Source organism: Macaca thibetana, chromosome 13, assembly GCF_024542745.1.
Source record: "Macaca thibetana thibetana isolate TM-01 chromosome 13, ASM2454274v1, whole genome shotgun sequence".
Lineage (NCBI taxonomy): Eukaryota > Metazoa > Chordata > Mammalia > Primates > Cercopithecidae > Macaca > Macaca thibetana.
Genome location: NC_065590.1, coordinates 5,722,226 through 5,744,832, shown reverse-complemented (window position 1 = coordinate 5,744,832; position 22,607 = coordinate 5,722,226). Strand labels below are relative to the sequence as shown.

The 22,607-nt window shown below is 40.3% G+C and overlaps 1 non-coding gene across 1 annotated transcript; it reads left to right on the top strand.

The window, feature by feature from the left end:
* Positions 1-383: 383 nt before the first annotated feature.
* LOC126934602 (U6 spliceosomal RNA) lies at positions 384-490 on the top strand. Its single transcript, XR_007719054.1, has one exon. It is a non-coding gene; the product is annotated as a U6 spliceosomal RNA (small nuclear RNA).
* Positions 491-22,607: the final 22,117 nt, after the last annotated feature.

Below are 22,607 nucleotides of genomic sequence, written 5' to 3'. Positions count from 1 at the left end.
CATTTTCTTCATCCATTTATCAACTGAGGGACACTTAGGTTGATTCCATATATTCATATTTTTAGTTTTAATAGTCACTGCTATATTGCTTTCCAAAAAGTCTACACAATTTATTTTTCCAGTGGTATATGAAAACTTTCCCCTAATTTTTATCAATAATGGGTGCCACTCTTTTAATTTTTATAAATTACATTATTCTAATTTATATTTTCCTGCTATTTATGAAGTTCTGTATCTGTTCATATCTTCATCAGCCTTTCAATTTGCTTTTGTGACTATGAACTGCCTATTCATGTATTTTGCCTATTTTTCTACTTGTTTACTAATTTTTTTCTCACATTTTATGCTTCTCTTAGCTATCTTTCAATAAAAAATCTCCTCCCGTGCTCGCTTTGGCAGCACATATACTAAAATTGGAACGATACAGAGAAGATTAGCATGGCCCCTGCGCAAGGATGACACGCAAATTCGTGAAGCGTTCCATATTTAAAAAAAAAAAAAATCTCCTCCCTTCATTGTATCATTATCCAGTTAAATTCTACTTATAATATAATTTGCCCTCTAAAAAAATTTGTGTAATCAAACACATCTGTCTTTTCTAATATACATTCTAGATTTACTGTTTTGGCTTTTAAAAAGTCTCTCCTATTATAAGGGTAAAACATAATTGCTTTGTTTTCTTCTATAATTTTTATTTAATTATTTTTACATTTGTATTTAATTTAGCTGGACTTTCTTTTTGAATATGGAATAAGGAAGATGTTTAACTTTATTTTCCTTTGATGAGTGCAAAGAGTGCCAGCAGCAAGCAATAAATGAATCGCAAACCAACCCAGAGGCACAGCATGCAGTTGTGGTTAGAGCCAAGCAGCCTGATTGGCGATCCCAGCTCTGCCACTTGTTAGCTGTGTGACCTTATGCGAGCCACTTAACTTCTCCGTGCCTTACTTCTCTCATTTGTAAAATGGGGTCATAATAGAACCTACTTCAGGGTTGTTAGGACAATTCAATGAGTTAATAAAAGTGCTTATAACAGTTCCTAGACCATGGTTGGAGTGAGATTTAGTATTGCTATTTTTCAGCTGCAAAGCCTCTTACTTTACAAGTCTCTGGGTAGAGAGGTCTCAAATTCCTAGTCTACTCATGGGTGGCACTCAAGGGAGAAAGACCAGCAGGTCCTCCCGAGGACTCACTCAGCCATCACTGACCCCATTCTGAGAGGTCCAGGATCTCCATCTACAAACTCTCTCCCTCCCATGGCTCTGGGCTCTGCTCCCCAGACTTTCATCCTGCCCAGTGGAGAGTCCCACAGGACCAAGACCTGGCCCATCCCCACCCACCTGCCAGCCAACCCTGCTATCGCTGCTTGGCTCAAAAGAGGAAGTAGGTTGTTGGTGGGAGTGGGTGGGAAGGGCATTGGGGTCATCTCCCATAGATATATCTCATATGTCTTATAAGAAATATTTTATGCCCAGACTATGTTTCCTGGATTTACAAAGTACATTCCTCTCATTGGAGCGTGTGTGTTCAGGAGCTACTCTTTCTATTTCCCTCCAAACCCCCTCAGCTCTTCTTGGACCCAAAGCCAAGTGGCCAGGGGATGGGCAGGGTGGGTGAGTCATCCAAGACCTCAAAACTTGGTCCCTGTCTTTGTAGTGTAAGTTTATGAGGCTGTGAGTATGCAGGGCATGTGTGCAACTGCACACTCACTCTCTCTTTTGCACAGTCAACCTCTGAACAGTTCTGCGAGGCTCATATTTCTTACGAAAATATTAGTTTAAGGGCTAAGGTTAGGAATGAACAAAATGCAGTCCTTATAAATATTCATGTATTCACTTAAATAAAACAGTAATTCTCCAGGGTGGAGGTGAGGGGACAGTGACACAGGACACAGGATGTCCTTTCCCTAACTTAAGATTCACAGGTAAAGAACTTCTGCTCTAGAAACCACCCTGCCATCCACTCTCCACGTCCACAGAGGTGGGAGATAAGCAAAGGGTGTGGTGGGGCAGGGATCCATTGGTGCACAGGTTTCACTGAATAGCTAAAACCTGAGAAATGGCTGCCATCACTGGAGAGCTGTCTATGTTTTTACCTTTTCACCCTGGTTTGGTGCCAGAAAGTTATGCCAGGTGATATGGTTTGGCTGTGTCCCTACCCAAATCTCATCTTGAATTGTAATCCTCACAATCTCCACATGTTGAGGGAGGAACCTGGTGGGAAGTGATTGGATCATGGGGGTGGTTTCTCCCATACTGTTCTCGTGATAGTGAGTGAGTTCTCATGAGATCTGGTGGTTTTAAAAGGGGCTCATCCCACTTCTCTTCACTCTTCTCTCTTGCCTGCCATCATGTAAAACGTGCCTGCTTCCCCTTCTGCCATGATTGTAAATTTCCTGAGGCCTCCCCATCCATGCAGAACCGTGAGTCAATTAAACCTCCTTTCTTTATAAATTACCCAGTCTTGGGCATTTCTTTATAGCAGTGTGAGGACGAACTAATATACTGGGTAATTATGTCTGTTCTGCTGACCCTACCTTTTCCTCAGGTATCTAGAGCAGGAAGACAGAGATCAGGGGATGGTGCTACTATTCTTAAGTCTTCTTGGCTATAAAGTCATGTTGTCCATGCAGAGCTGAGGGATGAATAAGCAACAGAAAGGAAGGGTCCTGGCACATGGTCCCACCTCCACCCGGATTTCCCACTCATGATGCCCTGTGCTGGGCACCTTTCTTCTGACAACTAAGGAGAAAGTTTAAAATGTTTGGGAGCACTTTGTCTCTGACATTAAAGTCTTCTCCAGCCCAGGGACACAAGAGAAAGAAGCCGTTGTAAGAAGGAAAATGGAAGGGTACCCAGGGGCTGAGATGATGTCCCCCGTGCCTGCTCCCAGCTCGTCTCTGACTACACACTGGAATCGCCTAATGACAGCGTCCAACTCAGGCAAATGTATTTGTTTTAAAGACAACCAGAGTTGAGAAAGCATGAGTTCAACTGGCTTTCAGTGCTCAGACAGCAGAGTGGCACTCCTCTTTTCTAACGAAGGTCCCAAGAAGGAAAAGGAGCTACTTCCGTTCCCCTCCTGACACCCCTGCCTGGGCACGTTGGAGTCAGGCTGCTGGGAGCTGCCAGGAGATGCATGGCCCATGCATCCTCTCCACATGTGCTTCCTGGTCACTTAGTTTGGACTCAAGACTGAGAGATCCTGACAAGAGTCCAGAGAGAACGAACACCTCTGTCTACTACAGCCCATAGACACACATACACCGTTCTGCCTTCTGAACAGCCCAGGTAAACAATTCCTTGGGAGGTGCAAACATCCCACTGGTGGCAACAACTAAAATGGGAAAGGGCCCCACCCATGACAGTGTCCCCACCTCTGCTCACCACCCTGGCTTCTCCCTATGCTCTGTTGACTTGAAGCGAGGGGCTTTGCTCCCTCCTCAGGGGTCATTCAGCAGCGCCAGCTCCAAGGTCCAGTCACAGCCCAGTGAGTGAGCCCCGGGCTCCCTGGGACTGCCCTTTGAAGCCTGCTTTTCATAAGGCCCCAAAACGTTTTGCCCACAATGGTCTGGCTGTTCACTCCTCAGACACCATTTCCCAGACACTGGAGCCTGTTAATCTGCAGGGAATCCCCTTCCCAATGAGAGTGGTCTGCTGTGGAGACATTCTGGGAAACAGCAAATAGTCCAAAGAAAAACATCCCATTGTAACATGCAATTGTCAATGAGCATAACCAGCAGTTCCCAGAAGTCAGGTATTTCAAGGACTGATGTTCCTGTCCTGGAAAGAAAATGGGAGAAATATTTTATCCCCAGACTATATTTCCTGGATTCACAAAGTACATTCCTCTCACTGGAGCATGTGTGTGCAGGAGCTAATTTATCTTGCACTCTTAGTCTTCCTTCTTGGTAGGGCAGGGCATTGCACCACTTGCCAATTTTTCTCCCCACCTTGGTCATTTGAAACCTCTTCCTGAAAACTATGCAAATGCAACCCAGAGACAGACACTGCCATCAATCACCCTGAAGCATAGACCAGGTGCTCAGAAGTGACGCTGTCAAGAATGTTGTCTCATATAGAAATTTTCAAAACAAGTCTTCTTGTTCAAATTAAAACATCAAGCACCCAGATGGGTAAAGCCCTTTGCTCATCGCAGGCCCTCTCAGTGTGGCTGCCTTGGCCCACCCGGGCTGCTACAACAAAATGCTATAGACCAGTGCTTCATAGACAATAGAGAGGTATTTCTCACAGTTCTGGAGGGCGAAGCCCAAGATCAAGGCACCGTCGTATTGGGTGTCTGCTGAGGTCCCACTTCCTGCTTCAGAGATGGCTCTGCCCTCATGACCTAATCATCTTCCAAAGACCCCACCTCCTAATACCATCATCTAAGGGGTGAGGATTTCAACAGAGGAATTTGGGGGAGACATAAACATTCAGACTGTAGCAGTAGCAAAAACAAATTGTATCAGATGCTAGAGGAGCTCCAAAAGTGAACTCTGTTACAAACCAAAGGGCTCAGTTCACCCAGTTTAAACCAAAGTGGAAGCTTTTCCACTGTGAACTATTGGCCAGAAGTGGGAAGTGAAAATGGGGATGGGGTGGGGAGCTGGGAGTGAAGGAAAATGTAGCACAAAGGCCAGGAGGCAGGAAGGGTCCACAGAAGCCTGCGGACAGAATTTAAAGAGACACCAATCAGCTCAGATATGGTTTCTTCTGCACCCATGGTCCAATGCACAGGTGCATGGGAGAAGGGTTTTGTATAACCAGAGTTGTAATCGTATAAAGCAAAAAAGTGAGGCCGGGCACAGTGGCTCATGCCTGTAATTCCAGCACTTTGGGAGGCTGAGGGGGGCGGATCACGAGTTCAGGAGATCAAGACCATCCTGGCTAACGCGGTAAAACCCCGTCTCTAACAAGAACACAAAAAATTAGCCGGGCATGGTGGCGGGCACCTATAGTCCCAGCTACTCAGGAGGCTGAGGCAGGAGAATGGCGTGAACCCGGGAGGCAGAGCTTGCAGTGAGCCGAGATCGCGCCACTGCACTCCAGCCTGAGTGACAGAGCGAGACTCCGTCTCAAGAAAAAAAAAAAGTGAGATGGGGCAGGGATTTGATGATGCATGCAAGGAGTGGGTAAAGTTACTTACTATACAGTTACTTACGGTAGTCCTGAAGCTTGGGTAGAATGGGAGAAAGCCAAGTAGGGCCCAAGGATAATCAGAGTTGCGATAGTTGAAGAAGTCAGCTAGGAAGACGAAAATTGTGGTCACAGAGTAGGACACACAAAATGGTGATTATGAAGAAGTTCTAGTTTCTCATATAACTACTCCGCTCCTATTCTCCCCTATTTTACAGATAGGAAAATGGAAGTACGGAGAGATTAAGTAACTTGCCAAAGATCTCATGGTGGGGAAGAGGCCTAGCTAGGATTTGAACCCACGCAGTTTAAGTCTGTCTCCAGAACCCATTCTCTGAACCACTACAGTATGCTACCTCTTGAACCAAAAAGACATAAGAACACCTCAAGATTTTCAAATGCAAAAAAGGTACCCCAGAACTAAAAAATATTTTCAAGTCAAAACTTTGGTAGATGACTCCAAATAATCTGTTAAAATTGCTGTTGAGGCCTGGAGTGAGCGAGCTGTGAGCCGAGAAACCAACTAAGCCAGCCTGGCGACAAGGGAGACTCCGTCTCAAAAAAAAAAAAAATTGCTGTTGAGGCCTGGAGTGAGCGAGCTGGTCACCACCAGCTGATCAACATCAAATGGAGGAAGAGACAGGTGCAACTATGGAGCCACAGTGCAGAGCGATGGAAATCAGGAGGGAAGCAGAGAGACCTCGAGGACAGATCCAGGCAACGAACATGCAAATGACAGGAGTTCTTGAAGGAGTCTGAAAGCCGCAGACGGGACAGAGACAATGAACAGACAACGGAGAGTCACTTCCCTGAGCCAAGAAAACAATGAGTGTGAGGAAGGGGAAGGCTTACGTATTTTATTTTAATGTCTTAATGTAACCTTATGCTTATACTAATTATATTCTGTTGTTTATTATTTCCCCTCTTCCTCGCGTTTGCTAGTGTGATCTCTTGGATATACGTTTTCTTTCCCCACTTTGTTAATTTGGGCATTTGGTAGTATATTTCCATTCTATCAGTGTTCCCTTTATCTCTTCTGACATTCAGAATCAACTCTATTTCTTTATTGTAGATGAAAATAATTTACAACTATTCCCTCTCCAGGAACTCCATTTCCTTTCTACTGTCAGCCTCCGGCATGACCTGTGGAACATATCATGTCCCTACTCTCTCCCCGTCAGCCCAGGCAACATGTTTAAAGTTACTTACTTTCCCCTCTGCTTCTCCAATCCCTAACCGCTAGATTTTTCTGAAAGCATTTAGCAATTATCATTTCAGAATATGATTGGAATTTTCCAGGAATACATGTTTCTATTTTAAGAATTCTTGTGTGCAGGCCCTATATTATAAACACCTGATCAGAAACCGGGCGCAGTAGCTCATGCCTGTAATCCCAGCACTTTGGGAGGCCGAGGCAGGAGGATCACTTGAGGTCAGGAGTTCAAGACCAGCCTCGCCAACATGGTGAAACCCTGTCTCTACTAAAAATACAAAAATTAGTGCAGTTTGGTGGCAAGCGACTGTAATTCCAGCTACTTGGGAGGTTGAGGCTGGAGAATCGCTTGAAGCCGGGAGGCGGAGGTTGCAGTGAGCTGAGATCATGCCACTTTCTTCCAGCCTGGATGACAGAGCAAAACTCTGTCTCAAAAAAAAAAGAAAAAAAAATTGCCAGTCAGACACACATGTACACTTCCACCCACAGGGTTTATTGATCACCACTGTTTCCCTTATCTTTGGAGGTCATTATTAGTGTGATGTCTCCTCCTCAGATGGGGCATGCGGGCGATAACACGTCTTCCTCTTTGCCTGTCTCCATAGACCACTCTGAAGAGTGGCTGGCATCTTGGCTGGGTGTAGGATTCTCCTCCTCCTCGCATATCTCTAAAACACTTCCCATGAGTTGTCTTACATCATTGCTGGGAGAATTGGGCGCATCTAAACCCCTCCATTGGCAGAGGATACCTGGACGCTTGCATCTGGTTTCTCCTGGACTCCACGCCACGCTCCTTTTCCCTTTGTTGATTTTAATCTGTCTCCTTTCACTGGGCCATAGCCATGAGGAGGACATATTTCCTCAGTCCTATGAGTCCTTCTGGCAAATCTTCAGGACTGAGGTGGGCTTGGAAACCCCTGAGCACAATAACATTGGAGACGTTGGATTTAAGGTTACAAGTACTTAGAAGGATGAAGAGGGCAAAGCGAATGTGATTGAATGATGAAGGCAAAACGTATTAAGAAGATTCTACTACTTTCCTATGCTGCTGTAACAAATTATCACAAGCTTAGTGGCTGAAAGTAACACAAATATATTACCTGACAGTTTTGGAGGTCAGCAGTTTGAAATTTGTTAAAAAATCAAAACAAGGTGTTGGCAGGGCTGTGCTCCCTCCAGAGAGTCTGGAGGGAATTGGTTTCCCTGCCCTTTGAGATCTTCTAGAGGCCACCTGCACTCTGGGCTTTTCCTACATCTTCAAAGTCAGCAACAAACCATCTCCAGCTCTCTCATCTGCTTTCATAATCACATCACCCTTTTCCCTTCTGGTTCTCTTGCCTCTTTTTTGAAGACTCTTGTAATTGCATTGGGTTTACCCAGATAATTCAGGATAATCTCCCCATCTCAAGATCCTTGACTTAGTAACATCTGCAAAGTTCCTTTCATTAGATAAAGGAACATATTCACAGCTTCCAAGGATATGGACATAAACATCTTTAGAGAACTATGAGTCATCTTATCACAAAGATACGATAGGATTTTATCAGCATATTCTAAACATACACGAGATAAACACGTGAGGCAAAAATATTTAAAATGTAGTAGAGAAACAACCTAGATGTCCATTAAAAGTAAAATGATTAAACAAATTGTATTTTATTCATATGATGGAATATTATACAAAAATAAGGATGAACAGAACTCTGCACTAAATGGAGGCATCTCACAAATAATGTTGAATAAAAGAAGGCAAGGGAAATTGTTACCTATCAAATAATTCCATTTATATAAAGTTGAAAAAAAGACAAAATTAATATGTAGGGTTAGCAAGGCGGTAGTAGTCACCTGTGAGGAACAGGGATAGTAACTGGTAGAGATACAAGGGGACTTTTGAGGTACTAGCAAATTCAGATTTCTTGGTCTGAGTGCAGGTTACATGGCTGGATTTAGTTTGGGAAAATTTACCAAGCTGTATCCATAAGATCTGGTCTTCTTCTGCATGTGTGTTATACTTCAAAAAGATTATATTAAGAAGTACAGGAGAATTTAATAAGTAAAACTTAATATGTAAAGTAAGGAGAACTTAGTAAGATTACTATTATATTTCTGGGACAAGATAGTATAGTCCCACTTTTCCTGTTCCTGCCATGTAAATACAACTAAGTACTCTGGAGATAATTCAACAAACAATCATACAAGGATTCTGAAATGTGGGAAGAGGGGGGACTGAACAGGGACCTCAGGTCTTAAAGAACATCATTGAGCATTCCCTGAGTTTTCTTTCTTTCTTTCTTTCTTTTAATCTTCCCTGTACCTCTGGACTGGGCACCAAAGAGGCCTATAACTCAGACCTGCTAATAGGCATAGACACAAAAATAATAAAAACAAGAAAATCCTGTGCTGTCTGGCTAAAGGACCAGGAAAGCAAAAGCTCAGCAGGGACTTCGAGGGAGCACTCAATCACAGTGGTGTGACACCTGACTGCCTGCAGCTAGCTCAGTGTCTGCCCAAATGGCTGCCTAGTTATGTGCTTGAAATCCAGGGCCCTGCTGGTGTAGGCACCCAAGGAATCTCCTGGTCTGCGGGTTGTGAAGACCTTGGGAAAAGCTTAGTATCTGGGCTGGAGTGCACCATTCCTCACAGTACAGTCCCTCACGCCTTCCCTTGGCTAGGGGAGGGAATTCCACGACCCCTTGCACTTCCCATGTGAGGTGACGCCCCACCCTGCTTCAGCTGTCCCTCCATGGGCTGCACCCACTGTCTAACCAGTCCCAATGAGATGAGCCGGGTACCTCAGTTGGAAATCCCTCTGCGCTGATCTCGCTGGGAGCTGCAGACCGGAGCTGTTCCTATTCAGCCATCTTGCCACCCACCTCCCAGCCTATTTTTATTTATGTTTTTAAATGTTATTTTGTTTAATTGCTCTGGCTAGAACTTCCAGCAGGATGTTGAGTAGAAGTGGCAAAAGTGGGCATTCTTGTCATATTTGTAATTTTAGGGGAAACTATTTCAGTCTTTCACTATTGAGTATAAGGTTAGCTGTGGGTTTTTCACAAATGCCTTTTATCATGTTGAAAATTTTCCCGCCGGGCGCGGTGGCTCAAGCCTGTAATCCCAGCACTTTGGGAGGCCAAGACGGGTGGATCACGAGGTCAGGAGATCGAGACCATCCTGGCTAACACGGTGAAACCCCGTCTCTACTAAAAAATACAAAAAACTAGCCGGGCGTGGAGGCGGCACCTGCAGTCCCAGCTACTCGGGAGGCTGAGGCAGGAGAATGGCGTAAACCCGGGAGGCGGAGCTTGCAGTGAGCTGAGATCCGGCCACTGCACTCCAGCCTGGGCCACAGAGTGAGACTCCGTCTCAAAAAAAAAAAAAAGAAAGAAAAATTTCCCTTCTATTCCTAGTTTGTTGAGTGTATTTTAATCACAAAAAAGGTATTGGAATTTGTCAAATTATTTTTCTGCATCCATTGAGATGATCATGTGGTTTTTTTCCCTCTCATTCTATTAATGTCGTTTATTACATTGAGTAAATTTTGTGTGTGGAACCCCCTTAGCATTCCTGGGATAAATACCGCTTGGTCATAATACATAATTTTCTTCATATGGTGCTGGAATTAATTTGCTAGTATCTTGTTGAGGATTTTTGCATCTATATTTATAAGGAAGATTGAGCGATAGTTTTCTTTCTTGTCATATCTTTGTATGGCCTTGGTATTAGAGTGATGGTGGCCACACAGAGTGTGTTAGGAAGTACTTCTCAATCTTCTAGTTTAGGAAGAGTTTGAGAAAGATTGACATTTCTTTACGAGAAATCAACTAGTGATTAACTACCTTAGTTTTTGCTATCTTGGAATATCTAACTTCTCCTCTACTTTTGAAGGATAGTTTTGCTGTATATAGAATAATTGTTTGGTGGACTTCCAGCACTTCAAATATGTTATCCTACTGTTTACTGTCTTCTGGCCTCCATGGTTTCTGAAGAGATATTGACTATTAATTTTATTGATGCTCCCTTGTACATGATAAGTCATGTCTCTCTTACTGTTTTCAAGGTTCTTTTGTTGTCTTAGTCTTAAGACAGTTTGATTGTAGTGTGACTCAATTTGTGTCTCTTTAATTTTATCCTATGGAGTTCATTGACCATGTTGGATGTGTAAATTCACATCTTCCGTCAAATTTGGGGAGTTGTGGGCCAATATTTTAAAAAATAAATTTTTTGTTCATTTCCCTCTCTCCTCTCCTTTTAAGAGTCTCATTATGCATATATTGGTATACTTTATAAATTCCCACAGGTCTCTTGGGCCATGCTTTTATATTTCTGCTCCTCAGACTTAATTATCTTAATTGACATATCTTTTTTTTTTTTTGAGACGGAGTCTCACTTTGTCGCCCAGGCTGGAGTGCAGTGGCCGGATCTCAGCTCACTGCAAGCTCCGCCTCCCAGGTTCACGCCATTCTCCTGCCTCAGCCTCCCGAGTAGCTGGGACTACAGGCGCCCGCCGCCTCGCCCGGCTAGTTTTTTGTATTTTTTAGTAGAGACGGGGTTTCACCGGATTAGCCAGGATGGTCTCGATCTCCTGACCTCGTGATCCACCCGTCTCGGCCTCCCAAAGTGCTGGGATTACAGGCTTGAGCCACTGCACCCGGCCTTAATTGACATATCTTTAAGTTTGTTTACCTTTTCTTATTTTTTAATTTTAATTAATAATAATTATTATTATTAGAGACAGTGTCTTGCTATGTTGCCCAGGTTGGTCTTGAACTCCTGGGCTCAAGCAGTCCTCTCCCCTTGGCCTCTCAAAGTGCTGGAATTACAAGCATGAGCCACTAGGCAGGGCCTAAATTTGCTTGTATTTTCTTCCGCTCATATCGCCTCTTGAACCTCTATAGTTAATTTTCATTTCAATTATTATATTTTTTAATACCAGAATTTTTATGTGGTTCCTATTTATAGTTTCTGTGTGTTGATTGACATTCTCCATATGTTTATACTTAATGTTCCTGGTTTCCTTTAATTCTTATCTATGACTTCCTTTAGCTTTTTGCCACATTTGACAGACTTGATTTGGGATCGTTCTCTGGTAAATCCAATACCTGGGCTTCGTCAAGGACAGTTTGTATTAATTTCTACCATTCTTTTTAATGGACCATAACTTCTTTTTTTTTTTTTTTCTCTTTCTTTTTTTTTTTCTCTCTTTCTTTATTTCTTTTTCTCCTTTCTTTTTCTTGGCATGTTTTGTAATTTTTTGTTGAAAATAGTGGGATTATTACTTGGCAACTCTGGAAATCAGGTTCTCCCTACTCCCTAGGATTTGATGTTTCTTGTGTTAGTCATTGTTTTCTGTTAGTTTAGTGGCTTCTAAGCAATTTTTGTGCAGTCTATATTCCCCACTGTGTGTGGTCACTTATGTCTGGGTTCTGTTAGCTTACTGGTCAATTCGTGTTTTGACAGAGTTTCCTTAAATTCCTGAAGTCCCTAAAAAGAACAATTAAAGGAAAAAAAAAAAAACTCCCAGTCTTTACAGATTAATTCTGTATTGATAACATATTTTAAAACTTGGCCAGGCCTTTTACAACTCTTCCTTAGCCTTGCTTTCTTAGCTTGCATGAAGCCTGAAGGTGAACGAGAGGTAAAAGCTTTTTCTGAGCATGAGGTTAGCCCTGGCCTGCATGTGGCCTTCTTGGTTTCCCAGTGTATACAGCACATGTTAAAAGTTCTTGTTCTCCCACAAATCTTCATTCCCAAACTCTTTTTCCCAGGCTGTCTGTTCCAACTATTACCCTTGGCCCAGGCTGCAGCAGTCAATACTTTTGAATTTAAATTATTTTGGCAAATGCTGCCCAAGACAGCACCCAACACTGGGAATGCTCAGAGCTGAGTGAAATAAAGACAAGCTTCTACACCAGCCCTTCAGGGAGCTGCCAAACAGGTCAAAGCGCACAACCACAGCTCTTGAGAATAAGCTCTGAATTGCTCCCTCTAACACTAGCAATCTGTACTAGAAGCGCAGGCTGCTATCCTCACGCACAGTGGCCTCTGATCTGGTACTGAGAGATGATAGGTGGACAATTTAAAGAGAGCCACCGTGCCTTCTAATAGCAATGAAGCAACGTCTTTCTTTATTAAGCTTTTCTCTGATTAATGTAGGTTTTGAACTAGATTCCAGAGTTCTGCAAAAGTTGAATCTGACAGTTTTTGCTAGCTTGTTAGTTGTGTTTGTGGTGGGATAGAGCCTGAAGTCCCTATCCCACTGTTTCTGGTGATATCACTCTGCAATATTTTTTCTTACGACTGTGTGTATATGCATAATTAAATCAAAATTAAAAGTTTAATTTAGGATTTTAAAAATTAATTAAAATAATACCATGAGGGAAATTCTAAAATGCCACTTACAAAACTGAACCATGTTAAACGAGTAACAACATAGAAAAATATAATAAAATGATCAATGATCAAGAAAATCAATCAGTAGACGTACGTGGAACATTACATTCCTCAAAAGAGGACATACATTTTTCCATTTGCCCAGATAACACTGAAAAAAAATTGATGACTTTTTAGGCACAAAGAAAAGCTTAAGAAATTTAAAATTAGGAATTTGACAAGTCATGTATTCTAATAATAATTTAATCAAATTGTAAATCAATAATAAAAGGATAAATTAATTCCTTTACTTGACAATTATGAAACATAGAGGTAGGTAAATTTTGGATCAAAGAAAATCAAACTAAAATTATAATTCATATGGAAAGTGAAAAAAATCAACAATTCTCCCTAAAAGCCAAGCATACTCAGAAGAAAATTTAAACACTTTCATTACTGAACATAAAAAACTGAAAAAATAAAGGAATTTAGTAATTTTATTAGCTTACTAGGTTGCCACAACAAAGTACCACAAACTGGGTGGCTTCAAACAACAGAATGTATTGCTTCACAGTTCTGGAGGCTGAGAGTCTAAAATCAAGGTGGTAGCCGGGCCATGCTCCCTCAAAGCTTCCAGAGAAAGATCCTTGCCTCTTCCAGCTTCTGATAGACCAAGCATTCCTTGGCACATGGTAGCATGAATATTCTAAGTTCTGCCTCCATTCTGCAGTGTTCTCCCTGTCTCTCCGTGTCTTCACAGGGCTGTTTGTCTAAGAACACCCATCACATTGGATTAAAGGCACCACCCTACACTAGTATGACCTCATCTTAACTAATTATATCTACAATAGCCCTATTTCCAAATTAAGTCACATTCTGTGGCCCCGGTGGTTAGGATTCCAACATATCCTTTTGGGAGGACACAATTCAACCCCTAACAGTTCTCATTTTGAAAAATGAGTAAAGACAAACTAAACCACAAAGAGTTGAGAGAGGAAGTCAATAAAGATCAAGGCTGAAACTAATGAAATGAAAACCAAAACATAGTAGAAAGGATAAACAAATCCAAAAGCATTTCATTGAAAAGATCAATAACATTGAAGAGACTGATAAAGGGAAAATGAAAAACAGTAAAGTCTGCATGAGTAGAATGAGAAAGTCAGAAAATCCTAGACACAGAGAAAGGTAAGACTATTGCAAAAGATTAACACTCATGGCTGGACACAGTGGCTCACGTCTGTAATCCCAGCACTTTTGGAGGCCTAGGTGGGCGGATAACTGGAGGTCAGGAGTTCCAGACCAGTCTGGCCAACATGGTGAAATCCCGCCTCTACTAAAAAGACAAAAATTAGCTGGACGTCGTAGCACATGCCTGTAATCCCAGCTACTCAGGAGACTGAGTCAGGAGAATTGCTTGAACCCGGGGGTGGAGGTTGCAGTGAGCCAAGATTGTGCCACTGCCCTCCAGCCTGGGTGACAGAGCAAGACTCCATCTCAAAAAAAAGAAAAAAATTTAACACTCATAACCCTACTGCAACATACTCAGAAACAGATGGTTTCCTTGCAAATACCAATTACCAGAATTAAATCAAGAAGTAGAAATCTTGAATACACCAATTATCACAGATTAGTCTGAAAAGATAATTTATACCATTGAAAAGGGCACCTGGGACCAGATGGCTTCATAACCAAGTCCCAGCTCTCAGTTAATTCCAGTGTCATTTGATTTATTCCAAATGATAGAAATGTGACAATATCCTTAATTTATTTTACAAAGCTAATGTCACTTTAATATAAAGTTTTATAACAATAATAATGATAAAAAGGAGAGATCAATATCTCTTTAAATATAGGTAGAAATATTTTAAAATACTAAAGATATGATTTAAACTATTGGTTACCCTCATAATATACGATTTGCCTATATAACAAACTGCACATGTACCCCTGAACCTAAAGTAAAAGTTAAAAATAAATAAATGATAAACTATTAGTAATGGAAGGTGCTAGCACCATTGCACATTAACTAAGGGGATAAAAAGTGGATCTCCTAACTCACACCATATACAAAAATAGGCTTCTGATGAATTAAAACTCAAATATAGATAGATAGATAGATAGATAGATAGATAGATAGATAGATAGATAGATAGATAGATAATTTTAAATATCAGTCCAAGAAGAAAATCTAGGAGATTGTGTTTATATCCTGGGTGTTTAGGAGATCCCCTTAGGTAAGAGCACCTTCCTTCTACACTGTCAGCTTGTGACAGCACATTGTGACAGACCATCGAGCTACTGGCACCCTTGCCTGGACTCTCACCAATCTCCTCACTTTATGGCTGGGTTCCAGGACTGGCCAAGTGTGTCCTGTCCCCTCAGCCAGGTATTAGATAACATCTCTTACTTGCAGCTTTTAGACAGGTTGGTTGATTACCAAAGGTCATAGTAAAGGAAGGTTAAGTAAAATCAAAACAATAAGAGTATGGAAAGGGGAAGGAAGCAAATACACTAATCACAGAGACAGAGAGCTCCACTATGACTGAAGATCAGCTTTGACTCAGAGTTTCCTTGAGCAAAAAGGGGAACAAGTTAACGGCCATCTTCATCAGAAGGGAAAAGGTGCAAGTTCCACCCAGTCCTTCACACAATTCTGAGACACTTGCTAAATGGAGTGTTTCGGACAGTCAGGATCATAAGAGATGATATATTTTTTCCAACAGCGTTGTGTAACAAATGGAGACGTGAATTTTTTGTGTGTGTGTCTGGTAAAAGCCCATCCATAAATGTTCCTGTGTCAAATACTGTGAGGAAAGGCTGGTTTCATCCAGGTGAAACAGGCTGGTGCCTACGAGGCCTTGCTTTTCAGACATTTGGACATGCAACTCTGCATTTGGTGAATCATAGGACTTTTGCCAGTGAAAACGTAGTAACATCCAGCAGAACTGGGGTTCCACAGAAGATGCTGGGGGAACGCTGTATCAGAGGCTCTTCCTTTAGGCTGTTTCTCTTCATCCTGGATTTTGGTCTGGATGACACAGCTGGCAGGATGAGATCACACTCTCTAAGGAGGCCAAGTGTACTGCTCTTCCAGGGCAGAGAGGTGATTAGCAAATAGGTGAACTGGCAATCATTTGTTGAAGTTCTGAAGCCGAAACAGTCTTCTTGCCCTAAAGAGAATGGAGTTGGCTGGGCATGGTGGCTCATACCTGTAATCCCACCACTTTGAGAGGCTGAGGCAGGTGGATCACCTGAGGTCAGGAGTTCGAGACCAGCCTGGTCAACATGGAAAAACCCTGTCTCTACTAAAGATACAAAAAATTAGCGGGTCGTGGTGGCGGGTGCCTGTAATTCCCAGCTACTTGGGAGACTGAGGCAGGAGAATTGCTTGAACCTGGGAGGCAGAAGTTGCAGTGAGCTGATAATCCTGCCATTGCACTCCCACCTAGGTGACAGAGTGAGACTCCATCTCAAAAATAAAATAAAATAAATAAAAGAGAGTCAGACTGATCTTCCTTCCCATAATCTCCTCAAATCTCTTTGTAGATTTGTTTCTAAATCTATTTCCACTTGGATGTTAATAGGACACTATAATTTTGGCAAACATTAGATTCAGCTAATGAAACAAGGATAAGTTAGAGAGTTTCATTTCAAGAGGATAGACTGAAAACATCTGTTTTTCTTCACTCATTACCATTACATACACACACACACACACACACACACACACACATATATATATGGAATGAATAGAGGGAGTGGTCTTCAGAGGACTTTACATGCTTCTAGGAGAAGAAAAGTGGTTAAGAGAATGATGTTGGAAGAAGTTGAGTGAAGGTAGCCGGAGTCAAGGTTGTATGCAAAAGGGGCAACGGGGGTCAGGGAGATCTTCCTGGAGAAACTCAGGAGCTCCAACTCAGAGGTGGTAGGTGCCAAGGGACTGGCCATCCAGTGTTTAACACCAGGCATAGAAGTCGACAAGCTCTCCTCTAGAGAAATGGACCCCGCTGGGTGGGAATGAGATGGTGGTATAGGAATCCTGCCATTTTAGAGATTCCCAGTCAAACAGCTGTCATCTAGCCATGTACCCAGAGCTCCCCTTTGGCTGTCCCATTCAGATGTAATGACGAAACAAACCTACTTGCACAACAGCAGAGGAAACTTACATCAACCACCTATAAGCAATCTAATCCTAGGAAAACCTACACTCGTCAGACATATGTGGATACCAGAGTGAGAAAAAGTAAACAAAAAAGTGAACCTGGAAAATCAAGAAACATAAGTTAAAAGATTCTAATTTATATCACCATGGAGAAGACACACATGCATAAAACAAGAACACGATGCTATGTAAAAGGAATACACATCTATAAAGAGCTCAAGAAAATAATATACAATGCTTTTCATATTGTGTTGAAGAAATATTTACCTGCCCCAAACTCAAAATATATTCATTTGTCTTGTACTTTAGGAGTGTTATTGTTTTACCTTTCACATACAGAACAACATTGACTTTGTATACCATGTGAGGTAAGGGTGGTATTTATTTTTTCACATGTGGATAAAAAAGTGACTCAGTTCCATTTACTGAAAAGAAAACTCTTTCTCTATTGCTTTGGACCTTTGTCATAAATTTCAGTGTCCATATAAGTGTGAGTTTATTTCTGGATTCTTTTACTTCTTTGGTCCAATTGTCTATTATTGTATCAATACCACACTGTCACTTTAAAATAAGTTTTGCTATGTGGAGTGGAAATACTCCAATTTTTCATCTCCATCATTATCTTGAATATTCTTATCTGCATCTCAATATACATTTTAAAGTCAGTTTGTCACTTCCAAAAACATCATGCTTGGATTTTGACTGAGATTGCATTAAATCCACATAGATCAATTTGGAGAAAATCGATGTCTGTTACATTTTTTGATGAATAAACATAGTGTATTCCTTTATTTGTTTAGTTGTTTAAATTCTTTAAAAGTTTTCTGTGTAGAGGTTGTGCACATTTTTCATTAGAATTACCCATAGGGTTTTTTAAAGCTATTGTAAATAGCATATTTAATTATTTTTAGTTTGGAATCTTTGCTGCTGAATAGAAATATAATTGATTTTTAACTACTTCTGATGTTGAAATAATTATAGATTCACAGAAAGTTGCAAAAATAGTAGAGGGATCCTTTGTGCCCTTCAAGTCAGTTTTTCCCTTTCATAAGATCTTACCTAATTATAACACAATATCAAAACTGGGAGACTGAAATGGGTACAATTTATTCAGATTTCTGTTTTACATATACTTATTTGCAAGTATGGGTGTGTGTATACTTCTATGAATTTTGTTACATGTGTAGATTCATGTAATCACCCACCACAATCAAGAAACAAGAACAGTGTCAGCTCTGTAAAGGTGTCCCTCATGTTTCTTTATGGTCGCACCCACCTACCCCTACACCCCTCAATCCTGGCATCCATTGCTGTGGTCTCCATTTCTAGAATTTTGTCAGTTGGAAACTGTCAAATAAATGGAATCATAGAGTGTGCGATCTTTTGAGACTGACTTTGTTTTTCACTTGATATAATGCCCTTGAGACCCACACAAGTTGTTGCATGTAACCATAGGGTCTTCCTTTTTATTACTGAAGAGTATTTCTGGGTATGTACATATCACAGTTCAACAATTCAGCCATTGAAGGACAGGTAGGTTGTTTCAATAAAGCTGCTATGAACATTGGTGTATGGGTCTCTGTGTGTGTGTGTGTGTGTGTGTGTGTGTGTGTGTGTGTGTGTGGACATAAGGGTTTTTTTCTTTGGAAGAAATGCCCAGAAGCTCAAGTGTTGAGTCATAATCGCAAATGTGTCCTTTGATTTTTGTGTTTAAGAAATGGCCAAACTATGTTCCAGAGTGGCTATAGCCACTTTACATTCCTACCAGTAATATATGAGAGATCAGTTTCTCCATTTTCTCACTAGCATTTGGCATTGTTGCTATTTTGTATTTTAATTCTAACAGATGCTTAGTGATATCTCATTGTGGTTTTAATTTGTCTCCTAGTGGCTGATAATATTAAACCTTGTTTCATGTGCTTATTTGCCATGTGTTTATCTTCTTTGGTTAAATGGTTCTTCATGTCTTTTGCCCATTTTTTAACTGGCTGTTAGGCGTTTTTTATCATGGCGAGTTCTTTATGTATTTTAGATATGAGTTCTGTGCCTAATATATGGCTTACAAATATTATCTCCCATTCTGAAGTTTGTATTCTCTTTCTTAAGAAGGTCTCTCAAAGAGCAGTTTTTAATATTGATGAATTTCAATTTATCAATTTTTTCTTTTATTTTCTCCTATATTTTCTTCTAAAAGTATTATTATATTATGTTTTATATACCCATTCACAATACATTTTGAGTTAACTTTTGTATAAGTAGTGTGATTGAGAATTTTTTTTTCTTGGCCTATGGATATCCAGTTTTTCTAGCACCATTTGTTGAAAATGAGTATGTTTCCATTATTGCACTGTTTTTAGTACATTTGTCAAAAATAGGTTGGGCAGTTATAATTGTGTGACTTGATTTCTAGGTTGTCTATCCTGTCCCATTGATCTGTGTCTATTTCTTTTTGTTTGTTTGTTTGTTTGAGATGGAGTCTCACTCTGTCGCCCAGGCTGGAGGGCAGTGGCATGATCTTGGCTCACTGCAAGCTCCACCTCCCAGGTTCACACCTTTCTCCTGCCTCAGCCTCCCAAGTAGCTGGGACTACAGGTGCCCACCACCACACTTGGCTAATTTTTTTGTATTTTCAGTAGAGATGGCGTTTCACTGTGTTAGCAAGGATGGTCTCGATCTCCTGACCTCATGATCTGCCCGCCTCGGCCTCCCAAAGTGCTGGGATTACAGGCATGAGCCACCACACCCGGCCAGATCTGTGTCTATTTCTATGTCAATAACACACCGTCTTGATGACTGTAGCTATACAGAAAGTCTTAAAATCAGATAAATTGATACTTTATTTTTTTTTCTAAAATTATTTTAGTAGTTCCAGCTCCTTTGCCTTTCCATGTTCGTTTTATAATAAGCTTGTCTATATCTACAAAAACATCTTCCTGGCATTTTGATACAGTTGCATTAAACTTACGTTCAAATTTGGGGGAAAATGGGCATCTTTGCTATGTTGATGCCCTCTAGCTCATGAACATGGTACACCTCTCCAGTTACTTAGATCACCTTTGATTTCTTTCATAGCACTTTATAGTTTTCAGCATATGAGTTCTCTACGTGAACTGCCAGATTTATACCTAAGTACTTGTCTTTTTTGAGATTGTAGATGGTATTGTGTTTTTATTTGGTTTTCATGAGTTCTTTGCTAGCATAAAGAAACCCATTTGACTTTTCTGTGTTGATCTTATATCCTGTGACTTTGATGATCTCATTTATTTTTAACAACTCAATTTATTTATTAGTTATAAGCCTATTTAAATAATCTATTTCCTATTCCATGAGTTTTTAGTAATTTGTGCAATTTAAGTAATTGGTCTATTTTATTCTAAAATACTGAATTAATGTGTGTAGAATTTTTCTTAGTATTCTGTTACCATGTTACTCACTGCTGGATCTGTACTAATATCTCATTTATGTCTGTATTGGCAGTTTGTGCTATCTCTCTTTTTCTCTATCAGTCTTGCTAAAAGTATGTCAATGTTATTGATCTTTTCAAGAACTAGTTTGTTTCATTGTCTTTTTTTCTGTTGTTTTTCTGTTTTCAGTGTAATTGGTTTTTTGTCTTATTTTCATTCTTCCACTTGCTTTGGGTTTATTTTGCTCTCTATTTCTGGTTTCTCTATTTTTAAGTTTCTAACAACTTAGATTGTTGATTTGAAATATTTCTTCCTTTTTTAATGAAAACATTTACTGCTATTAGTTTCTCTTCCAGCACTGCTTTAACCATGTTCCACATAATTTAATATTTTGTACGTTCATTTTTATTTTGATCAACTATTTTTAAAAATTTCCTGTGAGACTTTTTGACCACCAGATTATTTAGAAGCATGTTGTTTAATTCCCAAATGTTTGGAGGTTTTTCTGTTATCTTCTGTTATTGATTCTAGTTTGTTTTTACCATGGTGAAGAAACATGCTCTCTATGATTTCAATTCTTTTAAATCATAGAGTTGAAGTGAATTACTGAAGTGAATTTTACAACCCAGTATATGATCTGTTTTGGTGAGTGTTCCACAGCTTTTGATAAGATTGTGTATGCAGCTGTTATTGGCTGGAGTATTGTCTACAGATTGATTGGATCTTGTTGATTGATACTAATGTTTAGTTATTCTATATACTTGATTTTCTGTGTATTAGTTATAGCAGTTTCTGAGGGGGGTGGTATTGAAATCCCCAACTATAATTGTGGCTTTGTCTATTTCTCTATTGTTCTCAGCTGTACCAATTTTTGCTTGAAGTATTTTGAGGCTGTGTTTTTTTCATGCATACACATTTAGGATCATTTTGTCTTCTAGGCGGATTGATCCATTTATCATTACGTAACGTGCCTAATCCTTGTCCTTAGTAACTTTCCTTGATCTAAAGTCTATTTTATCTATACTAACATAACTAGTCTTTCTTTATTTTGGTTAATGTTTGCATGTATATCTTTGTCTACCTTTCACTTTCCACCTACAATTTTCATTGCATTTGAAGCGAGTTTTTAAAAAACACATATACAGTTGACCTTTAAACAATGTGAGGGTTGGGGCCAACCTAACTCTCACAGTTGAAAATCTGCAATTGACTCTTGGCTCCCTCAAAACTTTACTAATAGCCTACTGTTGACCGAGGCCTTATCCATAACCTAAACAGTCAATTAACACATATTTTGTATATGTATTATCTGCTATATTCTTACAGTAAAGTAAGCTAGAGAAAAGAAAATATTATTAATAAATCAGAAGAGAAAACATGTTCACCATTTATTAAGTGGATCACCATAAAGGTTTTCGTCTTTATTGTCTTCATGTTGAGTAGGCTGGGGAGGAAGAACAAGAGGAATTCGTTTTGCTGTCTCAGGGGTGGCAGATGTGGAGGAGGTAGAAGAGGCAGAAGGGAAAGCAGGAGAGGAAAGCACATTTGTCGTAACTTGTATTGAAAAAACCCACTTATAAATGGACCCACACAGTTCAAACTCATGTTGTTCAAGGGTGAACTGCAGTGGAGTCATGGTTTTTTAGACAATCTACCAATCCCCATTGTATACATCACAAATGAATCCCCAGCTCTGTCACTCACCCAGGCTGGAGTGCAGTGGCGCGATCTTGGCTCACTGCAACTTCCACCTCCTAGGTTCAAGCGATTCTCCTGCCTCAGCCTCCTGAGTAGCTGAGATTACAGGTGCCCACCAGCATTACCAGCAAGTTTTTGTAATTTTAGTAGAGACTGGGTTTCACTACGTTGGCCAGGCTGGTCTTGAACTCTTGACCTCAGGTGATTTTCCCATCTTGGCCTCTCAAAGTGCTGGGATTACAGATGTCAGCCCGGTACCTGGCCCCAGTCCCTATATTTTAATAGTAAAACTAGATGATTTATATTTAAGGTAGTCATTTATATTAGAGCTATTGTCGGCCATTTTATTACTTATTTTTTGCTTGTATCCTCTGTTTCTCATTCCTATTTCCCTTTTGTCTTCATGGCGGCGATTTACAGTTTTTATGTTTGTTTATTTTTAGAATTGTTTAGAATTGTAAATTGTTTAGAATTGTAGAATTATGTTTAGAATTGTTTTTATGTTTGTTTATTATTAGAATTCGATCTTGACCTATTTATAATGTTTTGAGTGTATAGTTTTGTATAGTTTTTTTCTTAGTCTTTGTTATGGTTTGTGGAAAGATTTTTCAACAACAAGTTCA